Raw genomic sequence first — 15437 nt, 5'->3', positions numbered from 1 at the left:
AAAAAAAATATTTGTTCTCAATGAGATTACACGTAGTAATAATTTTTAATTCTCAAATCTGTTTCTTTTTAAAACTTCTGAGATTTGTATCTCAGAAGTTCAACCTTTACTATATTTTTTTACACATTATTTACAGATCACATCATGACCCTTTGTTTTTTTCCCCTTCAAAAGGTATATCTTTTTACTTGGCTAGAATGGTAACTTTGTACTTCAACTTTTCCCTCAGCTCTTTTAACTCTTCCCTCATATTCTATTTCTGCTGTTATAATACCAAAATATTGATCTCAAAGGTAAAAAAATTTTTTCTCAGATGTAACATGATTTTGTACTCTTAACTTTTTGATATGTCGAATTGTTGCATGTAATCAGGAAACTTCCCATGCTATTAGGTTGGTGCACAAGTAGTTGTGGTTTTTGCCATTACTTTCAATGGCAAAAACCGCAATTACTGCACCAACCTCATACTAGGAGCCATATATCCACCTGCTTAATGTGCTAGTTTTCATGTTTACATTCCTCTATAATACAATGTTCACTCATGACCTTGAATACCTTGTGCCTATGTCTAATTAAATTCAAGTATCTTTTTCATCAGGTTTGACTTCCAAGTTATTTAAACAGACTTTATCTAGACACTTCCCATTCTCAAGTATGCCTTAGTCCAGGTTGTTCAGATAGTTGCTCAGATTAAGCCAGTGAGACGGTTGGGGTCATAGATTTAATTCATTAAGCCACTAAAGCATCAGCACAGATAGCTATATTTTCAGTTAATTTCAATTAGCTGCTCATGAAGGGTTGGTCAATTGAATGGAAGTTGATTCTTGGCACAGCCTTCAAGTGGCAATTGGTTTAAAAGGTCCTGAGTTCTGAGCCAGCTTGGGGGCTGATACAGGTTGGATATGTGTCCCTGCCCAAATCTTATGGCGAATTGTAATCCTCAATATTGGAGATGACTGGATGAGACGGTGACTGGGTCATGAAAGTGTATGTCTCATAAATGGTTTAGCATCATCCCCTTGTTGCTGCTCTTGCAACAGTGAGATTTGGTTGTTTAAAAGTGTGTGACACCTCTTCCTACCTTGCTCCTGCTCTGGCCTTGTGATGTGCATGCTCCCACTTAGCCTTCTGTTATGATTCTAAGTTTCCTGAGGCCTCCCCAGAAGCCATGCAGATGTCAGTATCATGCTTCCTGTAAAGCTTTCAGAACCCTGAGCCAATTAAATCTCTTTTCTATATAAATTACCCAGTCTCAGGAATTTTTTGTTGTTGCTGTTGTTTTGTTTTGGGGGTTTTTTTGTTTTGAGACAGTCTTACTCTGTCACCCAGGCTGGAGTGCAGTGGCGTGATCTTGGCTCACTGCAACCTCCACCTCCTGGGTTTAAGTGATTCTCCTGCCTTGGCCTCCTGAGTAGCTGGGATTACAGACGTGTGCCACCATGCCCAGCTAATTTTTGTATTTTTAGTAGAGACAGGGTTTCACCATGTTGGTCAGGCTGGTCTCGAACTTTTGACCTCATGATCTGCCCACCTTGGCTTCCCAAAGTGCTGGGATTACAGGCATGAGCCACCATGCCCGGCCAGGAATTTCTTTACAGCAATGTGAGAACGGCTGAATACAGAAAATTGGTATGGAGGAGTGGGGCATTACTATAAAGGTACCTGAAAATGTGGAAGCACCTTTGGAACTGGGTAATGGGCAGAGGTTGAAAGAGTTTGGAGAACTTGGAAGAAGACAGGAAGATGAGGGAAAGTTTAGAACTTCTTAGAAACTGGTTAAATGGTTGTGACCATAATGTTGAGAGTGATATGGAAAGTGAAGTCCAGGCTGATGAGGTCTCAGATGGAAATGAGGAACTTATTGGAAACTAGAGCAAAGGTCACGCATGTTATGCCTTAGCAAGAGCTTGGCTGGATTCCATCCAAGTCCTAGGGATCTATGGAAGTTTGAACTTGAGAGTGATGTCCTAGAATATGTGGCAAAAAAAAATTTCTAAGCAACAAAGTGTTCAAGAAGTGGCATGGGCCAAGCATGGTGGCTCACACCAGTAATCCTAGCACTTTGAGAGGCCAAGGCAGGCAGATTGCTTGAGTCCAAGAGTTCAAGACCAGCCTGGAAAACATGGCAAAATCCCATCTCTGAGCAAAAATATATAAAAAAAATACCTGGTGTGGTGGCATGAGCCCATAGTCCCAGCTACTCAGGAGGCTGAGATGGGACAATTACCTAAGTCTGGGAAGTCTAGGGTGCAGTGAGCCATGATTATGCCATGCCACTTCAGCCTGGGTGACAGAGTGAGACTTTGTCTCAAAAACAAAACAAAACAAAATGAAACAAAGCAAAAAAACTGGTGTGACTGCTTCTAACAGCCTATGCTTGGATGTGGAAGTAAAGAAGTAAGTTGGAACTTCTACTTAAAAGGTGACCAGCACATAAAAGTTTGGAAAATTTGTATCCTGCAGCCTGGCCACGTGGTAGAAAAAAAAAAAAAAAAATCCCATCTTCAAAAGAATTCAAGTGGGCTGCTGAGTAACCACCTGCTAGAGAAATTTGTATAACTAAAAAGAAGGCAAGTGCTGATAGCCCAGACAATAAAAAGCCTTGAAGGCATTTTAGAGATCTGAGGCAGCCCATCCAAACACAGGATCAGAGGCCCAGGGAAGAATTGTTTTGGAGGCCAGGCCCAGGCCTGCACTGTCCTGCACATCCTCAGGACACTGCTCCCTGCCTCTTGGCAACCCCAGATCCAGCTGTGGCTTAAAGGGGCCCAGGGGTAGCTTGGGCTGCTGCTCTGACAAGTGTAAGTCATAGCCTTGGTGGCTTCCACGTGGTGTTAAGTCTGCTGGTGCACAAAATACAAGAGGGAATGAGGCTTGGCACCTCTACCTAGATTTCAGAGGATGTGTGGAAAAGCTTGGGTGTCCAGGCAGAAGCTTGCTGCAGGGGTGGAGCCCTCACAGAGAACCTCTACTAGGGTGGTGTAGAGGAAAAATAGGGGGTTGGAGCCCCCACACAGAGTCTGTACTGGGGCATTTGCTAGTGGACCCACCATCCTCCAGACCCCAGAATGGTAGATCTACTGGCAGTTTGCACCCTGCACATGGAAAAACTGCAAGCACTAAACTCCAGCCCATGAGAACAGCTTTGGGGGCTGAACCTTGCAAAGCCACAGAGGCAGAGCCGCCCAAGACCTCAGGAGCCCATTGCTTGCACCAATGCCCTGGATGTGGGACATGGAGTCAAAGGAAATTATTATGGAGCTTTAAGATTTAATCATTGCACTGCTGGGTTTTGAATATGCATGGAGCCTGTAGCCCCTTTCTTTTGGCCTATTTATCCCTTTTGGAACGGGGTTTGTAACCCAATGCTTGTGCCCCTACTGTATTTTGGAAGTAACTCTAACCTGTTTTTTATTTTACAGGTGGAAGAGATTTACCTTGTCTCAGATGAGACTTTGGACTTCAGACTTTTGAGACAATGCTGGAATGGGCTAAGATTTTGGGAGACTGTTGGGAAGGCATAACTGTATTCTGAAATCTGAGAAGGACATGAGATTTGGGAGTGGCAAGGGGTGGAATAATATAGTTTGCATATGTGTCCCTTCCCAAATCTCATGTTAAATTGTCATCCCCAGTATTGGAGGTGGGGTCTGATGGAAGATGATTGGCTCATGGCGGTAGCTTTCTCACGAATGGTTTAGCACCAGCCCCGTGGTGTTGTCCTTGCAAAACTGAGTTCTCATGAGATCTGGTTGCATGAAAGTGTGGGGCATCTTGCTCTCACTCTCCCTTGCTTCTGCTGCGGCTACATGGGATGCCTATTTCCCCTTCACGTTCCACCATGATTGAAAGATCCTGGAAGTCTCCCAAGAAGCAGATGCCACTATGCTTCCTCTACATCCTGCAGAACCATGAACCAATTAAACCTCTTTTCTCTATGAATTACTCAGTCTCAAGAATTTATTTATATCAATGCAAGGATGGACTAATACGGGGCCAAGCAGACCATGGTCCCTTAGGATGGTCAACTGATTATAAGGTGGCTTATACTGCAAGGTGAGGTCAGGGATTAAAACCTAGAGGTTGAGAGATTCTTTTTTCATTATTGTTTCAGCTCTTCTTTTGACTTAGCCACCTCTTCCAGGGCATCAGATTCCTGAAGCAACTTTGGGGTAGGAGCAGTTGAGAAAGCAAGTGAAAATAGCTCTTTGTTCAGGGTTCAGGGAATTATTTCAAGGTCTCAGGTCTTCAGACACCTCAGTCCCCAGAAAAACAATTACCTTCTTATGCCAGATCCATCACTCATCAGTGCTGTGACTCTGGGCAGAGCACTTAAAATCTCTCCATTTCACTTTCCTGAGCTGTCAAATATGGGTTGTAGCCCCTGCTCTGTGCATTCCTCCAGGCTGATGTAAGCATCACAAGAAATAACAGATATTTTCCATGAGCTGTAAAGCATCATACCCGTGGAAAGAAAGAAGAAAATCCCGTCCTCCACTCCCCTGGAGCCACCCACGTTTCTTCTCTGTATTCAACCACTACCAAGGTTCTGGCATATTCTTCTAGACATATAATGATCGAACACTTTAGGGCACTTATGAATTGCCAGTCTTCTAAAGGCTTTACCTCCATTTCAACATTTTTATCCTTGTAACATAACATAGGCCATATTAACATTTCAATACCTCAGAACGGGAACTGAGGCACAGAGAGGTCTCTATAACTTTGTCAGGTTTGTGCATCTTCTAAGTAGGACTTGAACCCACACCTTTATGCACCAGGCCCAGTGTTCTTGGTCACTCCAATATTTCTATATTGTCTCATCTCAATACAGGTATTTGCCTACACAGTCAGTCTGTTGGTTATGAGTGCAACTCACACTGCAGGTTCTTGTTAAAATCCAACTGAGATTCAGGGGGTTTCGCTATGCAGATGGTGAACAATGGGTCAAACATTTAAACTGTCAATAAATGATTACTCATTTCTCTATGGTCTTTGGCAGGAAGATGTCAAAAGCTGTCTTTTTTATAGTACATTTCCCAGCATCTTGCCTCCAGGATATGACAGTAGATCTTGAGGGATCAAGAGAATCTACTGTCCACACAAAGCTGAGGAAGAGAGTAATCTGCCACTGGCCTCATAACTGGGTGCATCCTGGAAAGCAGTCAATTGAAAGTACTGTGGAAATTTAATTGTTAAGTTCATTCAAGCATAACAATTCTAGATTATTCAGTGTCTCATATTTCAGACAACTCTAAAATTGCTATGCTATATTCTTTATTTTATGTGTGCAAATTTGAGTTTATTAAGCCAAACACTAGTGCTACAACTACATCAGATATATTTACAACTTCAAAATTGTTTCAGCTTTAATAGCATAGAATATCTCAATGTAGTATTTATATATTTAGCTGCTTGTTAAACATTAGCTAAAATGAAACACTTCCTGAACAATGCTGCCACATTTTTAAAATTAATGGACATTATATGAAACTGTTTTGAATTAACATAAAAACTGCAGTAGTAGTACAGGAAGTTCTCATATACCCTTCCCCCACCTCAGCATCCTTTTGGAATCACATCTTACCTGAGTGTGGTAAATGTTACAATGACTGAACATTGATACATTCTTATTAATGAAAGTCTACAGTTTGGCACAGAGGTAGAGATGGACAATCTTGATGTCCAGTTTTTTCATAGCTGTATGTATCCAGTGATTAATTTCCATTTGGTAGGAGGGCAACAGTTTTGTCTTCATCAATATTTGTATTGTATGTTAGTGTAGGTGACATTTCTTCTCCATTAGATGCTGGCTTCATTTCTCCTTGTACTTGAAATTAGACTTCTCACAGACCAGCAAGGGGCCTGCAACCATTCACAGACTACTCAGTGTTGCCATGGTTATGTTGGCCCTACAGGAGCTTGACAAACTGTAGGTGGTCTTCCTATCAGGAGAAAGTTACTGAAGTCAGTCTCTTGTCCAATCAAAGCTGCAGTTATGGTTTGTGGAACAGGGGTTCGAGGTTAGTCAGTATCTGGTGTTGAGCTACAATTATTTTAATACTGCTTATCTTGAGGGCCAGTGCTTGTTTAGCTGCTAGAGAAAAATTAACTTGTGGCAGTTAGAACACAAGTTTATTCTTTAAGTTTAGGGTGTGTGACTTAACCCTTACCTGTTGTGGTCTTCAGTCCTGTTTATAATTCGGTATCTCATTGCCACAAAGAGTCCATTATATCAGTCTTACGACCTCTAATTTCACAGTAATGCTGGGCAGTTGTGTCTAAACCATAAACATGAGGCAGTATAATGAGATGTGTCTGAACCTCCTCCCATCTCATCATGGCCAGAAACTCAGTTTTAAGGTTTTTCTGGGGTCTCTTTGACCAAGGGAGGGCCTGTTCAGTCAGTGGGGGGTTATAATTTCATTTTTAGTTTACAACTCCCACAAAGGCAAAGGCTGCTGATAAACATCTGCACTTGTGTTTCAAAGCAACACACACAACTTTTTTTTTTTTTTGAGACAGAGTCAAAAGATGGGCACACAGAAAGGTCATGCAACATGGTGGTCCTACCACCATCTACAGCCTCTCCTCCTCATTAAAGTGGCCTGTGGAGGGCTTAGCCCAGCAGGCTTAGAGCTTCTACAGAATGGGTATCTACTCCCTGGGAGGATGTTCTCAGGACATCCTTCATTTGCCTGCAGGGATTTTGGGGGTTGTTTTCAAAGCAAAAGTGTGGTCCCTATCAGCTAAGAGCAGCCTATCAGCACTCTCAGATGTGTTGGTCTCCTTGATGGGCCAAAAGAAAGTGAGAAGCCACTGAAAACACATACACTTATTTGCCTTCCCTTTTTTATGTTACCCACTCCACCATCACATTTCCTCTTCCTCTTTGTCCCCATCCTTCATATCTTCCATATCTTCTCCGAGATGGAGGACAAGAAGTCAGAATGTTTGTGTCTCAGTGAGTTATTTCAAGGTACATACCAGTCTCCCCTGAGGCTGATGACATCTGCAATCATATTTTAAAAGCACTGTGAGGATTACATTATGCTGTGCACTTCACACAGGTCTGTTTTTCTCTTGACTTTAGAAACCTAGAAGGGGTACAGTGGTTACATCAAAAATCAAGGTTCCCCCAAACTAGCACAGAGGATACCTGTGGAAAAGATAAGACCTTTTCCTGCCACATTTATCTTTCAAATTGATTTAGATGAGCAGTGGCACAGTCCTTAATTCAAAGGGGAAAACTGGTGCTGAGGGAAATGCCTCTATATTACAGTTTATCATGGAAACTGTCAGTTGGTAACAGATGCCCACCTAATACCACCTCAACCAAGGGTATTTCATGTCTCCCATAATGTACATTTTCAGATTTTTATCTCTAAATTTCACTGGTAAAGAAATAAACCAGGAGAGCAAAATTTCTGTATAAGAAAGAAGCATGGTCTTACATTGACAATGTCTTCTTCATTTGGAGATGACTCGTCCAAAAGTTTCTCCAAAAGCTGGGAGGACACAGAGTGACTGTCAGTGCCCTGGAGGTTGGTGATTATGGATCACTCAGGGAGCTGTGCTTAATGTGGTGCGTGGAGGTGTTTCGTTCACATGCATGGACTGAGTTGACACAAGGCCATCCTCCTGGGTAGAGGAAGGATGGCAAAGAGGAGCATCAGGAAAGAAATGAGAAACCGCCAGGAGCCTGGAAGAAGGACAGGTTTCCCCTAGAAGCGTCAGAGGGGACCTGGCCCTGCCTATGGATTTTGCACTACTAGCTCTGAGAACTGCGACATTTCTGTTGTTTTAACCCCTCCCAGTTTATGGTCCATGTGATTTCAGGCCTAGGAAGCTAATACACCAAGACAAATCAATATACCTATATTTTGAATTTGCATGCATTTCTTTCATGTATGCCCCCAGTATTTCCACAATTATGATTATTTTTGTGTTTATCTTTCTATATTTTATATACCACTAGTGTCATTTTAGGTTAATTTAATTTCCCTGGTCGTGAAGACATTATAAGTATATAATGACTGCATAATAATATATATATATATATATATATATATTTTGAGACGGAGTCTCACTGTGTAGCCCAGGCTGGAGTGCAGTAGCACAATCTCAGTTCACCGCGACATCTGCCTCCAGGGCTCAAGCGATTTTTGTGCCTCAGTCTCCCCAGTAGCTGGGACTACAAACACGTGCCACCACGCCTGGCTAATTTTTTTTTTTTTTTGAGATGAAGTCTCGCTCTTGTCCCCCAGGCTGGAGTGCAATGACGCAATCTCAGCTTATGCAACCTCCACCTATGGGTTCAAGCGATTCTCCTGTCTCAGCCTTCTGAGTAGCTGGAATTACAAGTGCCTGCCACCATGCCCAGTTAATTTTTGTATTTTTAGTAGAGACAGGGTTTCACCATGTTGGCCAGGCTGGTCTCGAATTCCTGACCTCAGGTGATCCGCCCACCTTGGCCTCTCAATAATTTTTTGTATTTTAGTAGAGACAGGGTTTCACCCTGTTTCCCTGGGTGGTCTCGAACTCCTGAGCTCAGGCGATCTCCCCGCCTCGGCCTCCCAAAATGCTGAGGTTACAGGTGTGAGCCATTGTGCCCGGCCACAATATTATTTTTGTCATAGGTACTAATACATATTGATTTTTAGCTAATTCTAATTGCTTATTAATATCAATAAAAATATGAGGATCATCTTGTTATTGAAGCTCTATGGATCTATGAGCTCAGGGGAGATGCCTCCGTGTGCAGTGGGAAGCCTCAAGTGCAGGATGCCTGGCATCTCTTGCTCAACACAGAGTGCAGGCAGGGAGCTTGCTGGGCATGTTTGCAGGAGGGAGACTAGACTGAGGCATGAGAAACAATCTGTCTCCCACACCCACCAGTGCTTTCACGCCTGAGTCAGACCAGAGCTTTTCAGATGTTACTGTGCACACATGTCATCTGAGATCGTGTAAAGTGTGAATTCTGATTCCGTGGGTCTGGAATAGGACCTGACTTTGCATTTCTAAGGGGTCCTTTCCCCCAAATTTTCCCATACATATTTTAATATCCTCAAATTCATAAGAATGTTGGAAAACAAGAAAGGAAGCCTTGAGAAGACAGAAACCAAAGAGTAATCTCTTGCAGAGAGAACTAAAGACTTTTGACTCAAAAATTTCCCAGTCCAGGGCCGGGCACCATGGCTCATGCCTATAATCCCAGCACTTTGGGAAGCCGAGGTGGCTGGATCACCTGAGGTTAGGAGTTTGAGACCAGCCTTACCAACAAGGTGAAACCCTGTCTCTACTAAGAATACAAAAACTAGCCAGCTGTGGTGGCAGGCGCCTGTAGTCCCAGCTACTCAGGAGGCTGAGACAGGAGAATTGCTTGAACCCGGGAGATGGAGGTTGCAGTGAGCTGAGATTGTGCCATTGCACTCCAGTCTGGGTGACGGAGCAAGACTCCATCTCAAAAAAAAAAAAAAAATTCCCAGTCCAGGCCGGAAGATGGCTAGAGAGGACAGCTGAGATGCTGACAGAGGTTCCACTTTAAGAAACAAACCAGAAATGAAAGTAGACACACCCCAAACCTCGACCTCCCCTTTGACTCCTGTTCAATCTCCCCACTGGTGCCTCCTCCAGTCTTTGATAAAGTGTGGAACATCCTCACCCTCTCCCATTCCTCATCTCTGATTCACAATTTCCCATCTTGATTCTCCAGTCTCTCTTTCCTACCATCTCCTTCTCCCCTATGACCTCCTCACTTAGCAAGTTCTCTATGTCCTAAAAGCCATGGGAAGTTTTTCAGATCTTGGAAGTTGTCACTCACATCCCCTTCCTTTAGTGAATCTCTCTAATCCCTCACTTCAGGAAAAGCCCCAAGGCTTCTGATTCTCCAGTACTTTCTCCTTATACTCTCGGGATCTCCTCACTTGACAGAGAATTCAGTGGATCTATCAATCAGGTGAACTTATCCTCCCCAGCACTCACCAGACTGCTCACTACATGTTGATCTCTTGAGCAATCAAGTGGGGAGAGAGAAACCTGGCTTCGTGAGTACCCTGGCAATTGGATTCAGGGCTGAATCACCCCTGCTTGTACATAATGTATGCTTATTTCAGCTGCAATTTGTATATGAGATAACCCTTCCCTTAAGAACTCCTTATAAAGTGAGAATTGTGCACCCTGTTCCCACTGAGGAGGCCTACATAGAAAACTAAAGACTGAGACATCAGGAGGCTGCCCTGAGGAAGAATCTCACTCTGTCATTAGGCAGTGAGTGGGCAGGGGTCCTGGCCTAGGTGGAAGCAGGAGCCTCTGTGAAAACCACCCCTCCTCTAGATACAGAGAGGATAGCCTGTGGGCCTGCCCTGAGGGGTCCTGTGGGGCTCTCAGCTGGGGAAATGAGGAAACAGACACTGATCCTGGCCTCCGCTCAGGACTCATTGGGCTAGCAGCTGAGTCCTCCCTGGGCCCCTGCAGAGCCTCAAGCCAGGCTGAGCATAGGCCCACGCCTCCCAGAAATGACACCCAGCCACAGGGCAGCAGGAAAGACCCAGCGAGGGTTTGGTTGGCTAAGGATTTGCATGAAGGGCCCCTGTTTCTCCACGGTCTGGAGGGTGGATAAGAGGCCTGCAGCATAGCTGCCTCGGCAGAGCACTGGGGTATCTGGACAGTGGCATACACCCTACTCCTCCTCTTCATCCTCCTCCTTCATGGGACAGGCCAAGATGGCCCTCAGCATCCTGATCCCTGGCTCACTCATGACGGGATTGTCCCCTCTTCTCCTTCATCCAGGATGTAATGAGATTGTTTTCAGGTTCCCTCTCCCAGCCAGGGAGTCTCAGCCAAGCTCACCTGCACACTGAGCAGTAAGCATAGCACCTACACCACTGCATGGTAGCATGGCCAGGGAAGCCCCTTGGTGTGTGATGTGGCTTAAGGGTGATGGAAACCACAGCAAGAGGGATGGGATCCCTGATCACTACTCAGGCTCCAGGTCTGAGGCTGACCACTCCTTAACCATCTCTAACATCCAGTCCCAGGACAAAGCTGACTGTATCTGTTGTGTATCTCACAGCACTGCAATGTCATGTGAATGATGCACGGTGACCCAGATGAATGGAGATGTGGGACAAAAACTGTTTTCTCCACTAGGAAGGCTGCCACACAGCTCTCAGAAAATGTCTGGTGTCATCAATTCTAGGAAATGTTGGTGGATTTTTTGTTGTTCCTATTGTTTCCTTTTCAATTTTACAAGGAGTGACATAGATGCATTCTGATTCCTGCCAAGAGTTCCCTGGGAACCAGTTTGCTACACGGATCTTCAGTAATGCTGCAAATATTACAACAGATCTTGACACCCTGCTGGTCATTGTCTCTGCATGGGGGATGCCAGGCCATTCACTCTCCTCTTCAGATATAAACACTGGGACTCAGCTACATGCCTCCCTCCTACTACATCATGGTTCATCCTAATGACCACCCTTCGAAGATAACATCTTTATCTTTTTTTGATAATTTTAAAAATAATTTCTATTTTTATCTTAAGATTCAGGGGGTACATGTGCAGTTTTGTTACATGGGTATACTGTGTGATGCTGAGGTTTGGGGAATGACTGATTCTGTTATTCATGTAGTGAGCATAGAGTGCAACAGGTAGTTTTTCAACCCTTGCCCTATGTATGTTTAACCCAGGAAGTCTAAATTTGGTTTTCACATTTTGAAACTAAACGTTTCATTCAATGTCCCCTTTTTCAACTGGTTTCTGAGTTGTTTGTGTGTAATGTTATGAATGGCATGAGATTCAGTTTTTGGTGTGGATCTCTGGATGAAGGCTATCACCCTTTCTAATCTGTGTAATGCCCTGTGCCCAGTTAATCATGGAGTGTGTATCCAAAAAGTACAAACACAGAGTGACCACTGGGACTCAACACCTTCAACCTGGTATCAGGTATCTGCAACACAGATGTGAATCCACAACAAATCCTTCCCATGGCTTTGACCCATTTCTCTAAACCAGGCTGTCTCCCAAGAGAATCTCCACAAAGAATTGTTTTGAACTCGAGTCAAAAGGATGCCCTTCAAGCACTGTTTAAGCAGAACTCCTACCCTGGCATACCAACCAGAGAACAACTGGCCAAAGAAATCAGCAGTCTGGAGTCTAGGTTACAGGCGGGCTTCTATTTCCATTTCATTTCCTTGGAGTCAAAGAAAAAAGACAAGCTGGGCTAAGCAGTCTCCAAGCATACCATGTTAAGAATGAACTGAAAGTAAGACCCCTATCTCTGCCTTTTACCTGTCGTGGAACATGTGGTCTAGTGTATTCACTGATGAGGGAAGGAAGTTAAATTGGGCCTTTCTCCTGGTAGGAAGAAATTAAATCATATTTGCATGCTCTAGTGAATATAGGTAATATGGTCACCATGATCATGATAGGTTGTCATTGATACCTGGCACCAATATTACAGAATGCTCAGAACGCTTGTTCTTTAATAGGTAATATTGAGGACAGTGAGGTCAGGGCTGCCATAAAGTCCCATTTCTCATCCCATGGTTTTTGTTTCTTTTCTACTGTTTTGTTTTGAGACAGAGTCTCATTCTGTCACCCAGGCTGGAGTGCAGTGATGCAATCTCAGCTCACTGCAACCTCCACCTCCCAGGTTCAAGCCATTCTCATCCCCTACCCTCCCAAGTAGCTGGGATTACAGGCATGTGCCACACTTGGCTAATTTTTGTATTTTTAGTAGAGATGGGGTTTTGCCATGTTGGCCAGGCTGGTCTTGAACTCCTGGCCTCAAGTGATCCACCCACCTTGGCCTCCCAAAGTGCTGGGGTTACAGGAGTGAACCACTGTGCCTGGCCTCTACTAAATGTTTTTATGTGGGCTTTACACACTGGAGAGTTTAATGCCTGATCCCGTTTTGGAATATTTTGAGTGGAATAATGGATATAAAAATAAAACCAGCTGGGAGCGGTGGCTCGTGCCTGTAATCCCAGCACTTTGTGAGGTTGAGGCAGGTGGATCACGAGGTCAGGAGTTCAAGACCAGACTGGCCAAGATGGTGAGACTCCATCTCTACTAAAAATACAAAAATTAGCCAGGTATGGTAGCGGGCCCCTGTGGCAGAGAATTGCTTGAACTCCTTGAACTCAGGAGGCAGAGGTTGCAGTGAGCTAAGATCGCGCCACTGCACTCCAGCCTGGGTAACAGAGCGAGACTATCTCAATAAATAAATAAATAAATAAATAAATAAATAAATAAAACCATTCTGTTTCTCCAGTTAAGAAATAGCTGGAAAGATCACAATCACACAGGAGAAGTGTGTCCAGACTGTCAACAACTAAGTAAAAGGGACTCTGTTGAAGAAAAGCCTACGGTCAGGGTTTTATATCAAATGCTATAATCCTGAGTAAGCCCTGGGATACAGGGATCTGAGTTTCAGGCAGGCCAAGTGAAGATGTATTTCCTTCTCTTTATGCACCCAGTTCAGGTGTCAGAGTGCTACATCAAATCCCAGAATGAAAGTGTGGCCCAGGCTGGGGTCAGTGGTTCATGTTGGTAATCCCAGCGCTTTTGGAGGCCAAGGCAGGAGTTCGAGAACAGCCTGGCCAACATGGTGAAACCTTGTTACTGAAAATATAAAAATTAGCCAGGCGTGGTGGCATTTGCCTGTAATCCCAGCTACTCGGGAGGCTGAGAGAGGAGAATTGCTTGAACCCAGGAGGCAGAGGTTGCAGTGAGCCCAGATCACATCATTGCACTCCAGCCTGGGCAATAAGAGCAAAGATCTGCCTCAAAAAAAAAAAAGTGTGTCCATGGGAAGACATGGAGATTGGCTGGAGCATTGGCAACCAGCCCACTGGAATTGATGGTGCTTAAGGAAAGCACAAGAAAACATGTGGAATGAGGCTGGATCCACCAGGGTGTTCACTGATGTATTTGTTGCCCCCACATTTCCAGCCGTGTTTGACTTCTTTCCTGATAATATTTGAAGTGACATATTGAGAGAATAGATGAAACAGTTTTACAAACTGCCTGGGACATAAGAGCAGGTCAACAGGTATTGCTTGTCTTTTAGGATAGAATCCTTATCGTGAGTTATCAAGTCCCCACATGAAACACTAAGGAATGATTAAAAGCACATTCCTGGCTGAGCATGGCAGCTCATGCCTGTAATCTCAGCACTTTGGGAGGCCGAGGTGGGTGGATCACCCAAGGTCAGGAGTTCAAGACCAGCCTGGCCAACATGGTGAAACCCCGTCTCTACACAAAATACAAAAATTAGCCAGGGCATGATGGTGCGTGCCTGTAATCCCAGCTACTCGGGAGGCTAAGGCAGGAGAATTGCTTGAACCCGGGAGGTGGAGGTTGCAGTGAGCCAAGATCACACCACTGTACTCCAGCCTGGGCATTGCAGTGAGACTCTGTCTCAAAACAAATAAACAAACAAAAAACTGCATTCCTCTATGCCCTCCAGTAAGGAGGAGGCAGCCACAGGGTTTGATTATGACAGTCACAGTCTATTCAGAGTTAGGTTTTTGGCTCATAGGAGTCTCCTTATCTAGTACTGCATCTGGAACAAATGAACTCTGGGGTATATATGAATGATTCCAGGCTCAGCAGTAAGTATTGGTAATTAGTGAGCTCCTCTTTAAATGAATTTTCATCAAAGGTCCCTTCACATGGATTGTGTGTTATGAAATGCCTTTGATTATGGGGAGATGACAGAGAGCCAGGGAAAGTCAGTCAGTCCTTGACCAAAGTCTTTGTGAGATCTAAAGAGTGAGAGGGAGGCAGAGAGAGCAAGTGTGCGTGAGACAAAAACAAGTGTGGGGTGGGGAAGAGGTGAAGGAAGAGTGGATACACACCCGTCGGCCAGCTCTGGCTTTAGGATGCCAGCCAGTGTCTCCTAACCCAGGGACCTTTCCTTTGGAGACCACAGATGGGACAGAGAAGGAAATGATTCTTGGTGTTGAGCTCAAATAGATACTTAAAATTATGTAGACTAAATCGGATAAAACTTGAATCTTCTTTTCCCACTTAGATTTCGTTTCAAAACCAGAGAAGACACCTGAGGCTGAACTGGCTGCAGTGTGCACACTCCTCGGGAGGATAGCAGCTCCAAGGACATGAGAAGCCTCAGCCTTGGGCCCCAGGTGAGTCCCCAGCAGTGCCAGTGCACTTCCTCAGCACAACTCTTTGAAGTAGAAACGTCTCTTTAGGCTGTTTCCAAATTTGTTGCAGAGAATGCTGATGTCTCTTCCACAGCACGCTAGTGTTGGAGATGTGACCACCATCCCCACCTCGTGGGAAGGTACTTTGGAAGAAGGGAAGGCCATGGAACTTCCAGTTCTGGTGTGGCAGGCAGTACAGAGTCTTCTTCTTCCAGCACTGCACGGGTTTAATCCAAGGGCCAGGATCAGTGCATGAACACCTCAGG

General features: G+C 44.5%; 1 long non-coding RNA gene across 1 annotated transcript; it reads right to left on the bottom strand.

Moving 5' to 3' along the window:
• Positions 1–4279: 4279 nt before the first annotated feature.
• On the bottom strand, positions 4280–15437 carry LOC134736366 (uncharacterized). Its single transcript, XR_010120341.1, has 3 exons — positions 7455–15437; positions 5588–7012; positions 4280–4406 (listed from the first exon to the last, which is right to left on the bottom strand). It is a non-coding gene; the product is annotated as an uncharacterized lncRNA (long non-coding RNA).

The sequence above is a fragment of the Symphalangus syndactylus genome, chromosome 4, assembly GCF_028878055.3.
Source record: "Symphalangus syndactylus isolate Jambi chromosome 4, NHGRI_mSymSyn1-v2.1_pri, whole genome shotgun sequence".
NCBI classification, from domain to species: Eukaryota; Metazoa; Chordata; class Mammalia; order Primates; family Hylobatidae; genus Symphalangus; species Symphalangus syndactylus.
Note: the sequence above shows the minus strand (reverse complement) of the source record. Positions and strands in the feature narration are given on the sequence as shown.